The sequence below is a fragment of the Callorhinchus milii genome, unplaced genomic scaffold, assembly GCF_018977255.1.
Source record: "Callorhinchus milii isolate IMCB2004 unplaced genomic scaffold, IMCB_Cmil_1.0 Scaffold5, whole genome shotgun sequence".
NCBI classification, from domain to species: domain Eukaryota; kingdom Metazoa; phylum Chordata; class Chondrichthyes; order Chimaeriformes; family Callorhinchidae; genus Callorhinchus; species Callorhinchus milii.
The window spans coordinates 28,631,123-28,643,994 of record NW_024704746.1 but is presented as its reverse complement, the minus strand read 5'-3'; positions in this window follow the sequence as shown (position 1 = coordinate 28,643,994).

Here is a 12,872-nt window from a genome sequence, read left to right as displayed (position 1 = left end):
AATAGTGTACTTTGCACTGGCAAACCAGCACAAGAGAAGCACGCAGTAATGTTTTGCCTTTGGGCTGTGAGTGCTCATGGTGTTTTGCAAAAGACTAAAGGTTTTATTGGTGTAAATAAGATTGAAGAACGTAAACAGAAGAAAAAAGAAAAGGACACCAAAAATAATTAACAAGCATTTTGTTAGATAGAAAAGTGAGGGGGAAGAGTTAAACTTTATTGACAGCTGTTATAGAAAGAATAGCTGACCCATACATCTTAGGCCTTCTTATGAAACTCATCTCAAGATTCTCTCTCTATCGATCAGATTGAACGCGTACCTTTTCTGCTTAATAGGACTTTTACATCAAAGTTGTGCAAAAACCTTCAATGGCTGTCAAACAGTAAGGAAGTTCTGTTTGGCAGTTAATATCTAAGATTGTCATAGACCCTTTTTCACCTCTCCTCCATTTGTCTCTTCCCAGCACATGCCTAAGTGCTATTCTTCAATCTCTGCAACCAGATAAATTTGCAAGCACCAGAAATTACCCATATTTCACTCTGTAAATTCTGAATATAGGAGCCTCTCTCGCCTCCTATATTCTCTTAGATTCGAAGGTAATAAATAAACCATGAGCAGACAGTGTTAGCCATTTGAACATAAGTTCACAGCACGAAACCAGCAGGTAATTCATTTCTCTCAGCTTTCAGAGGCACAGGGGCTGATCATTTACAGTGAGACTGTATGTGCAGTACTATACCAGCACAGACCCTGCAGGGCTGATATTAATTGGTCAAAAAAAAAAGAAATAAACGGCAGTGGAAAATAAGTACAAAGGGGCAAATGCCAAATATCTTTCAGTTAGACACCAGCAATTACCTCAACGCACACTCTGGGATCCCCAAGCCTAATTCTTTCCGGAATTAGGTAAGCAAGGCTGTCCTTCCAGAGGGAGAGTGTGAGAGAGCCCATTCCATTCCAACAACCTATCTCTGGGATTTCTATGTGTAGGTAGGGAGCGAGGAAATCTCAGCTTGGATTGAATACTCTTAAGCAATGGCGATGTGTCAGACACTCAACTGACCACCAAAAAAAATTACCACACCTTGTTGTCTCCAGAAATCACTTCTCCGATCAATTTGCGGTGCAATTCAAGTTACTGTTTGGATCCTTTGAAGACCAGGCATACAGTTCCCTATTCTTGATTCCAGACTGATGATGAATCAGCTTATTCAGGCTACAGTGGCAATGCAAAGCAATTCAATTTTGCTCAGTTTCCCAGGTTAGAGGAGGGAGACAATGTCAGTACTCGTTTTGTTATTCCTGCAAAATGGCCATATGCAGAGAACCAACGTGAGTTTATGATTCAGTGTAGTCTGAACACACTGTCTGGGATTGCACATAAAAAATGGCCATTAGGATGATCTATAGGATGATGATCAGTGTCTACGGAGCCAAAGCCCAGCATGAATTACTGCCTTCAGGAGAGGAGAGAAAACAATCAGCGAGTGGGATATGACACAGGAATGTAATGATTTTTTTTAATGATATTTCAGGAACTTCAATTTTTTTTACCGTTTTGAGCTAATTTAATACTGGCTGTAAAATGCATTTTGTTATTTTGATCTCAGACGGAAGTGATTCATATTTTCGATTTATCAAATCGTTGCATTTAAAACGGTGACGGTGATATTTTTGCTGTAATAGAGAACAACCTTCATTCAAAACAACCTCTGAGCCAACATCAAATAGTCTGAGGGGCATTTGTCTTTGTTTTAAAAGTCAGTTGTCAGCAATTTAATCTTCATCTAGATGGGTAATTTAGTCATCCGTTCAATCACACCTCTTCATTATCTCCCTATATTCTCTCAAGCTATTTATTAAAACAGTCATCTTTAATATAATTCATTGCCATATACTTCATTTGGGGAGTCTCTCTTGTCTGTTTGTGGTTAAAACTACTGCCAAAAATGACAACACTTTGCCACAATACATCCCTCGGCAAAATCGTCAGAAAAAACACTCTTTCAACAGCCATAGCTGCATTGCACAAGACTGTGCAAATTAATTACACCTTTTAGCATGTTAATGTCCTTTCACGATGCTCAGTATTACCATAAATGCTCTCTACTTCATCATTGCCAGCAGTGCTAATGGATCCCATTAAAAAAAATGAAATCCAACAAGAAACTGTTCCCAAGATGTGAAGCAAGTATGTGTCGATTTTTTTTATTGAAGGAAATCAAATGCAGTGCCATAAAAATGCTCGTAAAATTGAGGAATGTCAACCCCTTTGCTTTCTATCAACACACTCTACTATTAAAAACTCATAACTCTTATCACGCACTTTGGTCGCTCTTGGGCTAATTCTTAAATTATGATAATTGCGTTAAACGAACAGAGAGAATAGAAGGTCAGGGAGACCATAATGAGACAACAATGATCTCAAAGGTATTCATTTATCATGCAATTTAACATGGGAGTGACTGTTTGGGGCATCAGACAGTGTTAAAGACTGAAAGACATAGTTTGTTATGACCTAGATAAACACATACACATAAAGACTCCTTTCTATATTTTTTTTAACACTCACTACACTTCACAGTTATTATCAGTGAAGGGCACTGCGACATGATAAGGCCCTATAAAAATGCAAGCTGCGTCTCTAGCTTCTGTGACGCACAAATGGAATGGGTCACTTACATTGTAAGCAAGTACCTTCTGTTTATAGATCTGAACATTTACGGATCTGAACACATTATTCATGAAGTACCATAATGGGAATTGTTTTGCACTGAAGACAATCTTAAAAGAGCTTTCAAAACAACAAATGTTTGTGGGTGGACTTTTGAGTTACTCTCACGCTTTTTAAGAGAGTTGATCGTATAATTGTTTTTTTTAAGGACCGTTTACCACGAGTTTGTTAGTCAGTCTCTGCTCATGTGCTTCGTTGTGCAGTTTTCTTCAAACTCTGCAATGCAATTGCGAAGCAAGAAATGCAATTCAATTGCTTTACATTACAGCTATAGGTGCAACAATTCCACGTTTAGCCCACAGTCACTCCACTTTCCAGTATATTCTGTGAAGTGCTTTGAGACGTATCGAAGACGTGATAAGGAGCTAAATCAAACGCAAGGATTATAATTACTAATATTATGTCCTCTCATTCAACTCTTCCAATTATATCTAAAGTCAATAATTAGCCTATTACAAACTTAGATCTTCGTACTGCCATTAGAAATTCCATTTACTCTAGTCCACAAGTTTGGTTAATTATCTATTTAAGACAAAGCAAAACACTCTCTAAATTGACATTAAGTCGTTTTTTTCTGAGTCACGCAATGTGGTTCGATATGTTTTGAAATATTGGCCTTACGAAAAAGCTCATGGACAAGGTCTAAACTGAACCAGATCTAACTTGTCAAGATTTTTGGTATCTTCCTGCAATTGTTGAACACAAACAGACGTCTGTAGCTACTTAACGAGAGTATCCAGACAACAACTGGAATATTAGAACTTTTGGAAACCAGAACGGTTTTGAAATGAGACAATGGCATAAAATGGATAGAACATTAATAAAGAGCACATTGAAATAGCAGGGGGAGGAGGAAAAGGAAAGGAAGAAAAAAGTTTGATTTATATGTTAAAATGCAAAGATGATCTGATAATATACATGATTTAGTGAAGTTAAGATATAATAGAACTCCCTATTCACTTATTGTATCTACTCCCTGTTCACACACGTCAGCATGAAATGAGTTTGGGCAGTCTCACACTTGCTGCTATTCAGCGATAGCGCCAAATTTGGAGGAATAATAATAATAATCCTTGCAATTTAATATTGCACCTTATCAAGTCATTAAGACGTCTCAAAGCGCTTCACAGAATATACTGTAAACAACAACTTGCACTTATAATAACACCCTCCCCAACTGAGTGAAATGTAGTGACTGGACTTTTGTGGGCGAGAGCAGCTTTTGGGTAGTGGGCTATTAAATATCTGAATTAGAAAAGCCACATGGATGGCTGTTGTAGGAAATGAAAATCCTCCATCATTGTCATTGGATGTGCTCTTATGTCGGGACTGAAGCACCTTTATAGAAATAGCATGTTACCTGCATATTTCCATGGACATTGGAACATTTCTAAATTCAATGCCATAGTAACATAGGAACAGTAGGAGACCATTCAGTCCCTCAAGCCTGTTCTGCCCTTCTATTAGAATTAGATCATGTGATTCACCTTCGCCAGAAAAACAAATTACACAGTACAATTATTTACAGACTCTTTGAAGGAAAAACGTTCATCACAGGAAAAAAAGTACCTTAAAAACTAGTTCCCCAGGCAATGTGCTAGTTTAAGCTGCTGATCGGAATAACTTTGAATCTTCCGAGGAAATTTGTATCACTGATGGAGGGAATTTGCTGAGATTTTAGTGTATTTGTAGCAAGTTTTTGTTTTCTTTTGGAGATAGCTACAGATGTACAGTTTACCTTGCTGATAGATTTTTTAAAAAATCAAAAAATAGAGCGAGTCTGTGATAATTATCAGAGGAAATCCAACAACCAGACTGAGAATTCCTGCTGAGTCTGGGAAGCTTCATTGGAAATTGAGCAAGTGGAAAACAGGGAATGATGGATGATGAAATTGTTTATGAGGAGAGATTAACTAGAAGGAGTTAATCCCGAGACATGAATGGACAGAATTATTCAGCCAGTTTGTCTTGATTTTAAATAAGTAATATTTATCCAGAGCTGATATTCTTCAATATATTACTAATGCCTTTACAACACACTGCGATAATGTACTGATCCAGAGCCATTTAACAACAACAACAGATATATTATATTTTGGCCCATTTTTGCTAATCACTAAAATAACTGATTTGAACATTTGGTTTTCACATGAACCAGAAAGTCTACTGCAAGATGTTTGGCACAACTATTATCTGTCGGTTAGCTTAGCAAGTAGTTTGCGTGACTTAATCTATTGACAAATTTCAATCATTCTGTAATTAGTCAGAAGGAGTTGCACAATATTTGCCCGGAGAGACCTTCTAGTGTCACAGAGATTAAATCTATTGAATAGAAATAAGAATTTAAATTGTTTTACGACCACAGTGAGAAAAAAATCACTCTTGATTCAGAGTTTAAAATATTTTGTGAAGCGTTCTTCTACAATGGGGATCATAGCACCAGTGTTATACTCGGTTAAAAACTGAGGTAAAACTATTAAACTGTCGATTCCATTGTAACAGGGATTTTTTAAAATACAAAAAAGATTATCAGTGGCTCATTTCAAGTCAATTAACAATCTAATGCATTGTTTAACAGTTTCATGGACCGATGAAGGATGGATCATGAGGAATGACTAGATAAGCCTCAAACAGGATAGACAAAGTAAACTAGGAACAATACTTTCAGATATACTGAGGCAACAGGACAAAGGGTCATGGCCTCGGGATTGTGAAAGACAAGTTGAGGACAAAGATCAGGAAATACTTTGTTAACCAGAGGGTGGCTGAAGGCATGACACTGGATTTACTTATCCAACATGTTCATGCTGTTCTGATGAAAGGTCATCAACCTGAAATGTTAACTCATTTTCTTCCCTCCATAGATGCTGCCTGACCTGCGGAGTGTTCCCAGCGACTTCTGTTTCTATTTCAGATTTCCAGCATCTGCAGTATTTTGCTTTTTTTTTGAGGTTCATGCTTTAATGAGTAGACAATAATTAGGATTGGTATTCTGAAATAATAAGATAAAATGGGCTGCCTTCTTTCAAAAAAAATTTTAAAGACCTTTTTTGAGTAATTATTACTGTAAGGTTGCTGTTGAATGCATGCTTAAGATCACAGCAATGCAATGGATATAATAATTGACTAGATAAACGTATATAGAGCTTTCTGCAGTGGGTGGAAATGGTTTATATCATTTTAAGTCCAATTGACAATAAATAAGTCAATATTTTGGTCACAAGCTAAAAAATCTTGCGTGAAACTAAGAGTGCATTGATATATTAAACATAACAATCTTCAGCGTCTCTCACTAGCAATGGTAATAGTTTTACCACCATTCAAACCATACTGGGCTAATTGAGTTTGATGTTCAAACACAAAGTGACTAGAAAGAGCTACAACTAATGTCAGATATCTTATTGGATCCACTTCAGCTGAATAGCCTAAGATGGTAAGAGCAATGAAGATGAGCTACCATAAGCAATGCTTTCTTTACAACCGCAGCACAACCTGCCATCAAACAGCTCGTATGTGAAAAGCCAGTAGTCAGTCACGTCTCATCTAGTTATTTCCATCGAGAGGGTTGAGAGTTAATTGCTGAGTTGTGTACGAAATTGTTACAAGATTCTACCTTGCTGAGAACATGGTGGCCAACAGGAGTCCTTCCTTAGCTTTTTTTCCTGTTTCTTTTCTACTGCAATTCAAGATTCGAAGCTGCTCTTTCTCCCTCCCATAAATCTCATGACAGATCTGCGTTTTTCTCTTTTGCCTGGTTTAGTTGCTTTCAGTCTCCTCCAGGGCCACCCACTTTATTTCCTTGGCTAGCGTCCTGCTGTCAAACTCTCCTCTTTCCCTTTCTGGCTGACCTTTAGATCCACCCAATTACTGCTCCTTCTTGAGCTCAGGCTCCATCTTCTCCTGGCTATTTTTCATCTCAGCCTGGCTGACCCTCAACTAACCCTTTACATCCTACCTTTCTATTTCATTGGTTAGACTTAAAGCTCCATCTAGTTGGCTTTGACTGCTTTGGGCCCTATCTCTTGGTCAATCTTTTTTGGTTGCTGCAAGCCAAGATTCCTTACTTCTGTCCGGTCTTCTGTCTCTACTTTTTTCTCCTCAAATATCCCATTCGTGACAACTATTGTCACCATTGCCAAATCAAAGTCACCAGGATTCTCAACGAAACACCAAGAGCCAAAAGCAAAATAAAAAGATCTCAACTGCAAAAAAAAAACCACTATAACTTTCTTCTGTACGACCAAACTCATTTTCCTTGTAAAAGGATTATTCTAAAGTCCCCCTTCACCCAAACAGACTGCAGGATTCTATCCAGATATTGAAGCCACACTTAAACTGGATGTTTTAGCTTCAAAAGTGAGCGTCAGATGTCCAGTCAACCACAGGGGCCACCCCACTGAGCTCCATTACCCAATTCCACATGTGTTTCCATTGAATAGCAATCAGAATCAAGTCCCTTGCTATTTTTCCACCTTCCCAACAGCCTTGGGGTATTGGGGACTGTTAGGAACCTCACTGTTATCTCAGCGGAGGGCATTTAACTCAAACAAAGGTGAAAACATAGACTAAATACAGTAGTCTATTGTGGCGTCCTGTAGATTAGTGGTTAGAGCACTCACCTCTCAAGCGAGAGGACCCAGGTTTGATTCCCGGCAGGGCGAAACGTTGGGTAAGTTTCCTTACTCCACGCGCTTCTGTTGATTAAGCAGGAAGTAGGAACCCGGTTGTGAGTCGATTGGAGAATCACTTTTCTGGGGGTAATAATTCCTTCAAAAATACTTTTTTTTAAAAAAAGAACTTTGTCACTCAATCCGCGATGGGTTGTGGGTCACTTGACTGCCACCTTTCACTCATAAAATATACAGTCAATTCATTTTACAGTATATTCTGTGAAGTGCTTTGAGACAGTCTGGAAGATGTGATAAGGCGCTAAATCAAATGCAAGGATTATTATTATTATTTGACAACGTGTGCAGATTCTTAAATTTGCAGATGACATTTGCAGAAAATAAGGAGCTAACATGGATGTGATAGGTTGGTATACACAGAGCAAATCATTTCACTGTGTGCTTATATATATTTATATATATATATATATAAAAAATAAGTCTGCTTCTGGAAAGAATCAGGCAGACATAATAGATTTTCAGTCCCCACTTGTTCCATTACTGACGTAGTCTGCTTTGTTAAGGCCATTATCATTCACTCCTACTCTTTGCAACCAGAATTTGCCAGATTTGCACACAGACTCTTCTCAAGCACAATGTGTGGCTTTATGCTGAAGAAGTTGAGAGGATTCGAGCTGCGCCTGTGGAAAGTACTTCACAGATTCTGCCACTAGCTTTACTGCTGAATATCCACCTCACTGTTCATCATTCCTTTGTTTTCATTAGCAATTTGCACCTACTTTGTAGTTAAATTAGTTAGAAACAAAGATCCAATTATCTCTTAAACCAAGAGGTCGTTTTTTTCTAAATACAATTGTCAATTTATATGTTTTGAGATGTTTCAACGAGCTAAGGCACTATATCAAATGCAAGGATTATTATAATTCTTATCACGTACAGCTATTAATCATTATATTTTCTTTAAAATAACAAATCACTTTTTTATTCTGTCTTTTTAATACCATTTCCTGATGAATAGTGGTTGTTGGTGTGACCTTTAGATGTGTTGCACTATCAATCTCATTCAAGAACCATTGGAGACTCTTCTAATTTTTTTTTACTGACTTTATAATCTAGACATTCACCAGTCAAGGCAGTTATATACAGTATTTTCTTATGCATTTTATTCACAAAGAGGAAATTGTATCAATTTGCAATGTTGTATGTCTCCAATATTTAATTGTTTCACATTATTTGAAAAGAGAAGGGAATATCGCTCAGTGATCTGGTCAACACATCTCCAGATTACCATATTGCTCTAAATATTAAGTGATCTCAGTTGTGAGTCACCAATTTTGACAGTTATATTAAATAAGAAAGAAAGTTAAAAATTAGAATACAGTAATTGGAGCTCGGTCAAAAGATAACATTTCATAGTATTTTAAAACATTACAATGATACGGTAAAATTACCCAAATAACAGTGATAACATGTCTTCCATTTTTTAAAACTAATTTAGAGTATTCTCCATTAATTTATTGTTAGTTGATTGGTGGATTGCTTTCCCGGGGGTAATAATCCCTCCAAAAATAAATAAACAAAATAATAATAATAATGTGGTTAGTCAATCCACCACTGTCTGTGCGACACTGCTGTGTGCAATTGGCTGCCATGTTTCGCCCACAAAATACACAGTCACTACACTTTACAGTGTATTCTGTGAAACGCTTTGAGACGTCTCAAAGACGTGATAAGGCGCTATATCAAATGCATGCATTATTTTTATTATTCTTAAATCAAATTACATCAACACTTCTCACTCTCTTAATTCTCTCTATGGCTCTTTCCCTCTTTCTGAGAACCTCTCTTCCATTTTCTATCTCTTTCTCTGTCTCTCTTTGTGTATCTCTTTCAATGTGTTTCCAAGTTCTTTCTTTCTCAAAAAAAAAGCCATAAGTTGAGAATTCTTTCTCATTTAAAGTTTTGCCCTGCCCGGGAATCAAACCCGGGGTCCTCTTGCTTGCGAGGCGAGTGCTCCAACCACTCTAATTCCAATGCAAAAATTGATGGGTCCACAGACAGCTGCAATTATGATTTAAATCACAGATTAATGATGTACAACTTTCCTAAATGAAAAGCAAGTTATTACAGCTCATTCTTTCAGCTTTCAACCTCTTAGTTCTTCTAGCCCCAAAATCGTATCCACTAAAATTTAAAATTTAAATTAAGTTATCGAAATGTCACATTCTTGAGATTAGAAGCGAGTAGCGTTAGAATGGTTTCAGGCCTCAGCCATTTAGCAAACTAAGAAATGTTATGCTTCATTATAGGATGTTGTTTGCCTTATTTCACCTCTAAGCTGCTTGGCGATATAGTTTCCTCTGGCTAAGCTCTATGGTTGAAAGTGGTTTGAGTAATCAACAGCAGTTTAGGGTTTCCAAAGCCCTGAAATAAAAGCTCGATTTGGAATTAAAATTTTTTGCTGCCAAAAGTAAGCCAAGTTCTAGTTATATACGACATAAGTGTCAAAACTGAAACACTCCAATTCTCAGCACAACACCAACTTGTCTTTCTCCGTTAGATGGTAATTAACCTACGTGCACTTGCAATGCTTTGGGGGTTTAGTTTAGATTGTTAGGATTTGTGTTTTTCTTTTCTCATTACTCATTCAAATGAAAAACATTTGTGGAACTGTAAAAATTGGACGGTGAATTCACTATGTGACTGATTCAGGGCTGAAAACAATAACTATGTCTTTACATTTGTTTTAAATGAAAGTGATGCTTTTTGGAGCTCATGTTTGTAAGTCCATGCAATTTTTCCTTACCAGCAAACAGCAGCTGATGGGGTGAAGTGATTGTGGAAAGGCTGGTAAGAGGTCACTGAGTGCAGGAAAGTCCTTTGTAATAATAATAATATAAACAAGAGTGATGTTTCGGCTGCAAAATATACAGTCAATTCACTTTACAGTATGAAGTGATGAAATGCTTTGAGACATCTCAATGATGGGATAAGGCAGTATATCAAATGCAAGGATTATTATTATTATTATTTAAGAGTAACAAATCTGTGGTTTGCCTTAATACTTTCCTTGTGCTAAGTAACTTTTGCCTCTACAAAAATATACGGTTGATAATATTGATATACCCCTTGTTTGTATAATGATTCAAACCAAACTACAGGATAAATGAAATGGAGATGGATGAGGTTGGGATAGCAGGCTTGTGGAGTCTTATGTAAAAGAAAACTCAAGTACTGGGTCAGTCAAAGCTTCTGGACATTGGAGCTCAGGACGTTGGTGAGAAAAACATTAGAAACATTAATCCATGAAGTGACAAGACAAGGATTGTTTTTAAGCATCAGAGGGGATAAGCAGGCAATGGTCCAGAAGTGCAAATCAGTAACCTTGGCAATGAATGTGTGGAGTATGAAATATGGTTCAAGATCAAACAAAACACCAACAATAACTTGCAGTTACATAGCACCTTTCATGTAGGATGAAAGTTCCAATGTGCTTCATGATGCCGATTGAGTTCAGCCAGCAGGGAGGAAAGGAAAGGAGGGGGAGTTTGAGGTTATTGACAAAAGGCACAGTCAATGAGCTAATTTTTTATATTAAAAAAAAAGCAAGGTTGGGCAAGCGAACCGGTTCAGACTGAACAAGCAGCCAGAGAGGTGCTGGAGCTAGAGCCAAAGACATAAAGGTGCTAGCGACAAAGACTGTTTGTACTTAACTCCAGAGAGTTATGGCTCATCAAGGACTTAGTGTCTGAGCGGTAGTTAAGTCAACTCAGCAATGGAGTTGAGCATTTGTTAATGTTATTCTCATTAAGGTTGGGAATATCTGTACTGGGCTATAAAACCTTTTCAAGTTTCAAAAGCTCAGTGTCAGCATACCCACTTCAACCACAGCAGTTCATTCTCTCTCTAGACTTCCCGTCTAAGTTGTCTCAGAAGGCAACTCCCTACTGCTTTTTTCCAACAGCAGCTATACTCATTAATACCTCTCTGAATGGGACTCCTAACTTAATGCCATTTATGGTTGCTTTTCATGTGCAGAACGGCTAATTTTTTTTATTAGCAATAGGAATCAGACTGAGAATTACAGATGACAAACGAAGATATACAGGTAACAAAGAGCAGATATACTCAGTCCTTCCTGCAGGATACAAAACCAGATGGTGAATAAAATGTGCTCTAAGCTTCCGTGCTAAGCATTCCTCTCTCGTGGGACTGCATCTTAGAAACCATTCAAGAACATCGTTAGTACACAACATATTTCAATATAATACCCAACATGATTGGCGGATCTCTTTCTAGGGATAATAAACCCTTCAAAAAGAGATAAATGAATAAAAAACGTTTGTGGAACACTGCTGTGTGCAATTGACTGCTGTGTTTCGCTCACAAAATATACAGTCAATTCACTTTACAATATATTCTGTGAAGCACTTTGAGATGTCTTAATGGTGCGATAAGGTGCTATATCAAATGCAATATAATAATATTATTATAATTATTATTATTATTATAGTCTCCCTGGCTGCTGCCACGTTTGATACTCCTTATGATTGCTTATGATTATACCTGACCGTTTCTTTCCTGAAACATTATTTAACCAATCAATATAAACCTTTAAACATAAAAGAGACAAATCTATGAAGTTTGGCTTTTTTTTCTTTCTTTAATGAAGACTCTCAATTAAATAATCTTCATGTCATCTTTTTCTACCCAAAAATGTAAGTAAGTGCGTCCAATACATGATAGCTTTACAGGCAGAGCCTGTTGGTCCCACTGATAGGAAAAGAATGACTATAATAATAATAATAATCATTGCATTTGATCGAGCACCTTATCACATTGTCCAGATGTCTCAAAGTGCTTCACAGAATATATTATAAACTGGATTGACTGTATACTTTGTGGGTGAAATAGGAATGACACTCTTCAAATGTCAGTATACTGTATATTAAATTGTGATTCAAGCTTATGGTTCTTCTAGTCATGAGTCACACTCCACACTCCAGCTACTCTTACCGACCTATCCAATTTAAAGAGACTATCAGATTGCCTGCAGAATTACACTTCAAAGAAAGCTTTGGGGGCAGTCAGATAGTTACCAGTTTAGCAAGGGCTTTACGGTAATGACTGTGAGACGCTGAAGTAGGCCTGTTTCTGCGAGGTAGAGCAGGTGGGGTATCAGTGATGTAGCGGGGACACCAGCCAGCAGCCCAGTAGAAGCTGACAAGAGCCATCATCACAACCACTGATAAGTGTGCGAGTCAGCTGTTGTTCCCACTAATCCAAGCAGCACAGAGAGAATCGCTCACACGAACAGACTGAAGGGAGTTCCAAAGTAAGAACGACAATGTCTTGTTTTCTGTTTGTCACTTCAATGATGCACTGTTATAAATTTCAACAGTTCTTATCCACCTGTCTAAAACATGACAGCTATGTGAAGCAGCACTAATGCCGCCTTCAAATTTAATAATGTTCCCTATGTCCAAACCACACTGAAACTAACCCTTCTA